Here is a 9,253-nt window from a genome sequence, read left to right as displayed (position 1 = left end):
GAACGCAGAGCTATCAGCTATTCTGTCAGTGTGAGAGAGGAGTCTAAATGTAGAGCTCGTGAATCACCTTCGGACTGTAGTTTGGAAACCTATGCCAACACCGTGAAACTCTTCCAGTTTGCTTACGTTGTAACTGTCTTTTATTTAAAATCAGCTGACATGTTACATGTTATGCTATCCGCCGTAAGAAAATGATTTACACCATGCAACGTCTAGTTTCCTGCAAAAGGTCATGGATCAGAACTTCTTAATGTCAGTTTAGAACGTGACACAGGTCTCGAAGTCATGGCACAAAAAAGGAAATGTTTGGCATTGTACAAAAGTGTGCTAGAAAACAGTGTTTGAAACAACTAAACAGGACCAGATGGAAAGTCTTTTGCGACTTAGTAAAGTCTGTGGGATATGATCATTCGCTTAGAGTATAGGTGGTCAAACTTTAAAGTGGCCTCTGCGGTGCCCGTATATTGAATAGGATCGTGCCCACACTGGCAGCAGTAGCAGCAGTTTGAGGTGTAAATTCGGTTAGGGACAGTGTATGCCGTTAGGAATGCTTGGAGGGCTGCATGCTGGACTATTCTGGGGAAGCATTGTGAAATCTCTTTCTCCGCGCTGGACACACCTGCAGCTTTGCATCTTCATTCGGAGCAATGGCACCTAGGTGAGTTCTATATCCAATGAGCTTTTATAGTTCGTAATTTTTCTCTGTTTGGGGGTAGAGAATAACGATGATAGCATGTTGGGGTGATAGATTTGATTGGACGCAGATCTGTAGTGTCTGTATCTAGGTTGGAGACGTACCACATGGTCAAAACACGGTCCTGTTGCAGTAACTCAGATCGTTCTGTTTCTACACGAGTTGCGGAAGGTGGTGGGTGTGTCTTTCTCCGACTTCTGCTCAATTCCGACTTAAAATGGAACAATCACATGCGTGAAGCTGCAGAAATGGGCGTGGCTGCAAGATGCGTAGGGAGTGGCTAAAACCAGGTTGTAATTTTAGTGTAGCAGACAGGTTCGAGGAAGGGAACTCGTTTTGAGATATCAGATTGCCAGAAATATGTATCACATGATATCTTTCGAATCATGGATGAAGGGTATCAGATGGATGCCATATTCCTTGACTTCCAGAGAGCGTTTGACTCAGTGCCCCACTGCAGACTCCTAACTAAGGTATGAGCATATGGAATTGGTTGCCAAGTATGTGAGTGACTTGAAGACTTCTTAGGTAAAAGATCCCAGTACGTTGTCCTCGATGGTGAGTGTTCATCGGAGGTGAGGGTATCATCTGGAGTACCCCAGGGAAGTGTGGTAGGTCCGCTGTTGTTTTCTGTCTACATAAATGATCTTTTGGATAGGGTGGATGGCAATGTGCGGCTGTTTGCTGATGGTGCTGTGGTGTACGGGAAGGTGTTGTAGTTGAGTGACTGTAGGAGGATACAAGATGACTTGGACAGGATTTGTGATTGGTGTAAAGAATGGTAGCTAGCTCTATATATAGATAAATGTAAATTGATGCCGATGAATAGGAAAAACCAATCCTGTAATGTTTGAATACTCCATTAATAGTGTAGCGCTTGACACAGTCACGTCAATTAAATATTTGGGCGTAACATTGCAGAGCGATATGAAGTGGGACAAGCATGTATTGGCAGTTGTGGAGAAGGTGGATAGTCGTCTTCGGTTCATTGGTAGAATTTTGGGAAGATGTGGTTCATCTGTAAAGGAGACTGCTTATAAAACACTAACACGACCTATTCTTGAGTACTGCTCGGGCGTTTGGGATCCCTATCAGGTCGGACTGAGGGAGGACATAGAAGCAATTCAGAGGCGGGCTGCTAGATTTGTTACTGGTAGGTTTGATCATCACGCGAGTGTTACGGAAATGGTTCAGGAACTCGGGTGGGAGTCTCTCGAGGAAAGGAATCGTTCTTTTCGTGAATCGCTACTGAGGAAATTTAGAGAACCAGCATTTGAAGCTGACTGCAGTACAATTTTACTGCCACCAACGTACATTTCGCGGAAAGACCACAAAGATAAGATAAGAGAGATTAGGGCTCGTACAGAGGCATATAGGCAGTCATTTTTTCCTTGTTCTGTTTGGGAGTGGAACATTGCGGAGTGTATATGTAGATGTAGAAATATGATTCACTTGTAGGTGTGATCCAACACAGGTATGTGCTTGAATGGAAAGATCTGATTCCAAATAATGGACATCATTTCTAGCAGATAGCGTAACACTAGACATCTGAGAAGCCACTGTACATTTTTCTTCTTATGACCACAATCACTACATCATCTAGTTCTATTGTTTGTGTTCCTTCTCAATCAGTCATCGCCTATAACTCAGTGGATATATCGCAGAATCTCTGATATGGTATTGAGACTGAATGCGCTACAAATACTATAGAATTATCTAGTTGGGGGCGGTGTGAGGGAGTCGCAATCACTGGTTACATACTATGTTCCTTAGCCGAATCACTTTCAAAATGCAGTAATTTTATCCCGAGTTTGCATTGGGGGCTGATAATACACATTTCTACAATAACTGTCATGGTATAAGTCCAGAAAAAAAGAAACAACCTCTTTCAGAAGTAATGTCGTACCTTGATTTGTAAACAGGGTATAACTTTTAACCTGGATACTTGTGTGCACCTATAGAACCAAGATAGCTTGTGACAGTAACATGCAGTAGTTGTTGGGATCAGGTTTTTTCTTTAACATCTGGCCAATTGCGTCTCTCTTTCTAAAACACAGTGGTAGCACTTGCAAGAAAAACCTAAGAGACATGCCCTTCCATTGTTGATTTTTGGACAGTATTATTTTGTATTGTAGGCAATCAGTTATTGACAAAGTTCTATACTTAGTAGTACTGGTGGGTGTGTGATATGTTCGCATTTGAGCATCAGGTTTTGTTTGTGTTTGTGTAAAGGAAATGACTATGTCCAGTCGTAAGGATGGTACAGAAATTTCCATTTCCAGAGCCACAGCCGTCAAGAGGATGTATTTCCGATACTTCGCTCATTGTCGAATGCCGTTCAATTGAGACCGCGATCGTAACATGTAATTGTAACTATAATGATAAAACATATATGTGACCGGTTTTCTGGAATAATTGCGTGTATGTGTGGCCTGTGGTGGGAATGATTCACGTTTCCCATTAACGGCAGTAGCTGTCCAAATGCGGAGGCCTGTTGGAGTGTAGGAAAGTATCTGAGTCAACCTTGACGTCTCTAGACGATCGAATAGCGAACTAATACTTAGTATGTGTTGGCGGCTTTCGTGATCAAGTGGAAATTTGAGAAGATTGTGTATGGACGTGCGTTTGCGCTGAACTGGTATTCCCTCCCATGTAAATTGTTTGGTTGAATGTTTCTGCACATTTTGGGCATTTATTTAGTTGAGAGAAGATAGATTGTGGTGGGTGCATCTGGCATGTGGAAGACAGGTTTGTCTGTTCTCTAGACATGGGAAAGACCTTAGTTGGATTGTAAATTATATGGATGATTTGGAATCTGTTACATGAGCGAAATCGGTATTCGCGGGTGGAAATATCATATTTTACCTGTTTGTTTCTAGTTAGTAAGTGGTATAGAGCATGCTCCACTTAGCTATACTTTAGGGTTTGTAGAGAAATAATTTCCAGTCTATATCTTCGGAATTATGTTGCTTGATATCGAGAAGTACAGCGAAAATGATATAATATTATGGCAGACAATGCGGAAATACTTGTGTTCTTGTAATCCCAGAGTCTGGAGATGGGTGTAGAAATGCAAGCAAGCAGCCAGGTCCAGACCAGAAATAGTAGCGCGCTTGTCCTGAGGGGGAAACGAGTCTGTCTTTGCACATCAGTTCTAAGAGTGACTTCGATTGACTGAGGGCTTTCTGATGTAAAAGGGGTGATTTTGTATGGCGTAGGATACGAATTGTATGTTTACTACATCGACAGGGTACGTGTTGATATACTGCTGAGTTGGAGATTGGTTTCATGCACTAATATTCAAGCTCCTGGCATGAGTGGGAGGACAGTGTAAATGAGTAGGTGTCTACGTATTTGACGATATGTATGGCACTTTGTGAGGTTTAGTTGTTGGTGCAATATAGCGATCAGTGTAAAATAGTTTATTGCGGCTGAATGCCACGTCTGTAGAAAGAAAGGAAAGGTGGATGGTGCTTTCCTAGAACAGGGGAACATCGTGACATATAGCCTGTGTAAGCGTAGGCATACAGTAATTTTTTTGGTTGCTATACAGATGTTAAAGATAACTGCACTGTTTGTGTAAAATGTGTATATATTGTATTGTAAAGTTACTGTGGCGTATATTGTGTGTTACTGTGGTGTATATTGCATTGTAAGAGTCTTTCGGTATTTGACGATATGTATGGTAGTTTGTATGATTTAATTGTCAGTGCAATATGGCGATCTGTGTAAAATCTCGTCTGCAGAAAGAAAAAAGGCGGACAGTGCTTCGATACCTGCGGTATCAGTAATTCGGTGAGTAAATTCGATAATAGCCAATGATAATGCTCGATTTATTCACATCCTTTATGCTGGGATATAAGAGCCTCTACATAGGGGTGAGAACATTTGCGTATGTTGAGAGCAGCCAGGGTAGCATGTGATGGAGCGGGTACGTCGTTAGGTCCGCGAGGAGGACTGCATTCGACGTTATTGTGCGTTATTTTCGTAAAGAGGTTCTGTTAGGGCAAGAATTTCCGTGCATACAAGCTGAGACAACACGAAAACTCCTACAAAAGCGCACGTTAAGTATTTCTGGGGGACTATGCAATTTATTAGAGTTCGACTTGGTTATTATTTTAGATAGCAATGTGGCTTCAGTATAACACTGAGAACGTTGCTAGATGCACTTGCGATGGTAAGTAGCTACGCGCGGCAAAGTGTTAACCACACGTCATGCATGGTCTATTAGAATGGCTAAGCAGAAAGCAGCTTGTGCTACTCTGGAATGGATTTCTGCAGTGTCTTCACCGGACCGCAGTTAGAGCGAGAGTAGCGACGAACCCGCACGTGCGGCCAAGCTTGGACCGTATGCGGTCTGTAAATAAGTCTTCGCTCCCATCCAGACACGTCATCAATGGCGCCAAGATGCAACTTTCGCCTGCGTTCGTCGGCAGCTTGCGACTGTGACAGCGCGTGTGTCCCTGGCCGGTCGCTCCAGGAGCTGTCTAGGTGAACACGTATTTGGATAGGAATTTCTCAGAAAGCAAGTATGAAACGGATGTGGTCGCCTCATGCTTACGGGACCTGAGCTGGGGCCTGTGCGTGGCTTGACAGCTGATGGCCGCATTACTTCGCGGTCCGGTGGACAGTGGTTGGCGGAGGGTGCTTGCGCGTGTTGATTGCATTATTTTGCGAGTGGGCTTGTAGGCTGTGCCATGTGCTATTTGGACAGTTTACGAATACTGAGCGTGTCCACACATCCCTACATCCCTGTGCTGCATTATTTAGGTGTAGTCTGCAACTGTGTACTGAAATTATTTGGTTAATTTAGGAGTTTTTTCTATGTCTGGAGAGCTTTATTTAGAAGTAGTTTACAGGTCTGTGGGCTGTGTGAGATGGCCCCAAGCATGTTAGAGCGTGTGTTTTGTGTCAGTGTAATAAATATACTCCATCCGTAAATAAATTGTTTCAAAATAATTAGAGTGCAGTCCTTCCTTACTCTATACAGCAACCGAGAGCAGGCTGAGTCATTTTCGCGCCATTTTCGCCCTCCAGGACATCATCTGGGGTTCTATGACATAGAATCACGTGACTAATGCAGTAGCCAATAGGAGTGCAGCATTCTAGGGGTGGGGGGTCCTATGTCATGAATGAACACTGCACTCCTAGTAGGAAAATGTGAAAATTCTCATTTGATAATTGAATATCCAAATAGTACATTCATGTATGGAATATCATTAAAATTTAATTGGAATTAAGTGCTTAGGTAATTGATACGTTAGTTGCGCGATGTGGGTGTCACATGTGTTCAGTTACATACGCTAGGTGAGTAGAAGACTATCTGTGGCGCCCGCAGGATCTACACGCGCGGCACACGCTGTTATAGACATGTGAGAGAGAAAGCATTACAGCATCTCTCTCTCTCTCAGTGCTTGACTACAGGGGTGACGTGCATCTGATGTACTGCGAGCGTCGATCTTGGATTACGTAATGGGATCGTGCAGTGGCTGTGTCCTAGAGCACATGGCGAACAAAATGTATGCAGCCACCTTGAATAACGGCACTTGCGTCATCATCTGACGTCACGGTAGCGCCCTCTGGCGGCGACGATATGTACTAAGTCAGTTGGAGTCTTAATCTCATGGTGAACACACTGGGTGCCACCATCTTGGATTACGGTACTTGCATCATCACCTGACATCATGAGAGTGCCCTCTGCTGGTGGCGATGTGTACTAAGGCAGTTGGACTCAGTGGTGAATACACCTGCATGAAATTGTTTAGATAATAAAGGGAAGTCCTTTTTCCCGTGAATCCTTAGAAGGAGGTGACAGTCAGGCGACAGGTTAGTACAAGTGTCCTCTCTTTCACTCCATTTTCTTAGCTTAGCAGAGATACGCGACTTGACTTCTGTTTACTGCCAAAATTCAAACTTGGCACCAGTTTATAGGAAGAAGTGTCGGTCAGTTGACATAGGTTAGTGGAGGTAGCCCAAATGACCTACGTTCTCACGATTTTCTTTGCTTAGTAGAGATAACCAGGGTGTGGTGCATTATCCACTTGGAATTTGAACTTCGCTCCATTTTTCTGGGGGAGGAGAGTGTCGTACTTTCCCGCCAAAATCCGCTATCTTGGATTACGTCATCGCCGCCATCTTGTACAACGGTACTTGGCGTAGAACGCAGGTTGTCCCAATACTGCCATTATGTGGGGCCAATGTATGCCGCTGGTGGTCATGGAAGGCACCGTAACGGCTGCATGATACATGAATGCCATCCTCCAACTGATAGTGCAACCATATCAGCAGCATATTGACGAGGCATTCGTCTTCATGGACGACAATTCGCGCCCCCATCGTGCACATCTTGTGAATGACTTCCTTCAGGATAACGACATCGCCTGACTAGAGTGGCCAACATGTTCTCCAGATATGAAACCTATCTAACATGCCTGGGATAGATTGGAAAGGGCTGTTTATGGACAACGTGACCCACCAACCACTCTGAGGGATTTACGCCGAATCGCCGTCGAGGAGTGGAACAATCTGGACCAACAGTGCCTTGATGAACTTGTGGATAGTGTGCCAAGACGAGTACAGGCATGCATCAGTGCAAGAGGACGTGCTACTAGGTATTAGAGGTACCTCTGTGTACAGCAGTCTGGACCACCCTTGAAGGTCTCACTGTGTGATGGTACAACATACAATGTGTGGTTTTCATCAGCATTAAAAAGGGCGGAAATGATGTTTGTGTTGATCTCTATTCGAATTTACTGTACAGGTTTCGGAACTCTCAGAACTGAGGTGATGCAAAACTTTTTTTTTATGTGTGTATTAGAATAGTGTCTAAAGTAAGTGGTAGTTCGACACTAAAAGTAGTTTACTTCGCTTATTTTGATTCGCGTATGTCGTATGGTGTTATATTTTGGGACACCTCGTCCCATTCTCAAAGGGTTTTTTTGGCTCAGAAACGGGCGGTTCGGGCAATAAGTGCTGTAAGTTCGCGAACCTCTTGTCGACCCCTGTTCATTAGTCTGTGTATTATGACATTGGCCTCTCAATATATATAATGTTCTTTACTGTCGTTTCTTGTTAACAATATCAGCTTATTTCCAAGAATTAGCAGCTTTCACTGAGGTATAATACTCTGCAGAAATCCAATCTGCAATTAGATCGCACGCCCTTGACATCGTGCAAAAAGGTGTTCAGTATTCTGCTGCATTCATTTTCAATAAGGTACAACACGAATTCAAAAATCTTAGCAGTAAGCCACGCACTTTCAAATCTGAACTGATGAGTTTCCTCATAGCTCATTTCTTGTATTCTGTCGAGGAGTTCCTTGGAAAATTAAGCTGATTCCTGTGTTATGTTGTTGATTACATTTACATAAACTTATAGCTTGTCATCTTTTTGGTATTCATAAACATTTTATTTTATCCGTTATTACTTTTCTGTTGTAAGTTCATGTACTGATACATTCTATGACCGTGGAGATTACACCTCTGTTTCGTCCAACAGAACTAGACATGTAAAATAAAAAAATAAAAAATGATTATGTAATAAATGACGCTGGACAAATAGCCTGAGGCAGCATGTAGCATATAGCTAAATAGGCAAAGGTTTTCAAAGTTTTTCGACGACTTGTAGAAGAAAATGTTAAACATCGCCAACACAGAATTTATTTTTAATTTAGCACTTACTTTCAACTGCTGTGTTATAGACCATAATTACGTTACTTCGACAATTATTTTCAATCCTCCGCTAAGTTGCAGTAGAGTACATACATCGCTAGAGACTTCGTGAGTGACTTTGTAAGACTGGGTGGATAGTGTAAATTCTTCCACGAGTTTTGTCTGTCTGTAAGGGGATGGACTGACATATTAAGAGCAAGACTAAATTTACGTTGTTGACACGTAGATAAAATACAGTGAATAAAGTTATGAAATTACTCTGCAACACAAAAATTCTGATCGACGCAAAGACACACTTTCCGCGCGCCATTACGAATGGTTCTAGCTGCAGGCGAAAAACAAATATGCTTGACGACTCCCTGGAGTGACAAAGTGTATATCTGATCGCTACAATAGCGAAACTAAAACGAGGGGAGTGTCATCTGCCAGATTTGGAGCTTCAGTTCATGTGCGATACATTCATCAACAAGCATTCTGTCGGAATGACGGAAAAAATACCACAACTGTCAAACCATAATTGAACACGAGTTTTCTAAAACAAATGAAATTACATACCTCTGGAAACGTAGGCTTATACAAGCTCTCTGGAGGGATGCAAATACGCGCATACAGTCTGCTCGAGTACATAGGGGAAAGGAAGTGGTGAAAGCAAATTTTTAAGCGTGCTACGTTGGTAGTATCTCACAGAGCCACTTCTTCCACCATTTGGTGTGGCTTATTTTCGTCAGCATGACTTTCTTCAGTACAGCAGAATTATGGCGTAAACGCCATTTATCCTTCGTTATTTGTCCATGATATAAAGCAAGATTACAGGTCTACAGCCCAAAAAAGAGTCAGTCTAGCAATCTATTGTCGCAATCTTTTAAAAATAAGTGGGAATCACAGAGGA

Source organism: Schistocerca americana, chromosome 3 (assembly GCF_021461395.2).
Source record: "Schistocerca americana isolate TAMUIC-IGC-003095 chromosome 3, iqSchAmer2.1, whole genome shotgun sequence".
Taxonomy (NCBI): domain Eukaryota; kingdom Metazoa; phylum Arthropoda; class Insecta; order Orthoptera; family Acrididae; genus Schistocerca; species Schistocerca americana.
The sequence above is the reverse complement of the archived record's forward strand: the minus strand, read 5'-3'. Positions refer to the sequence as shown.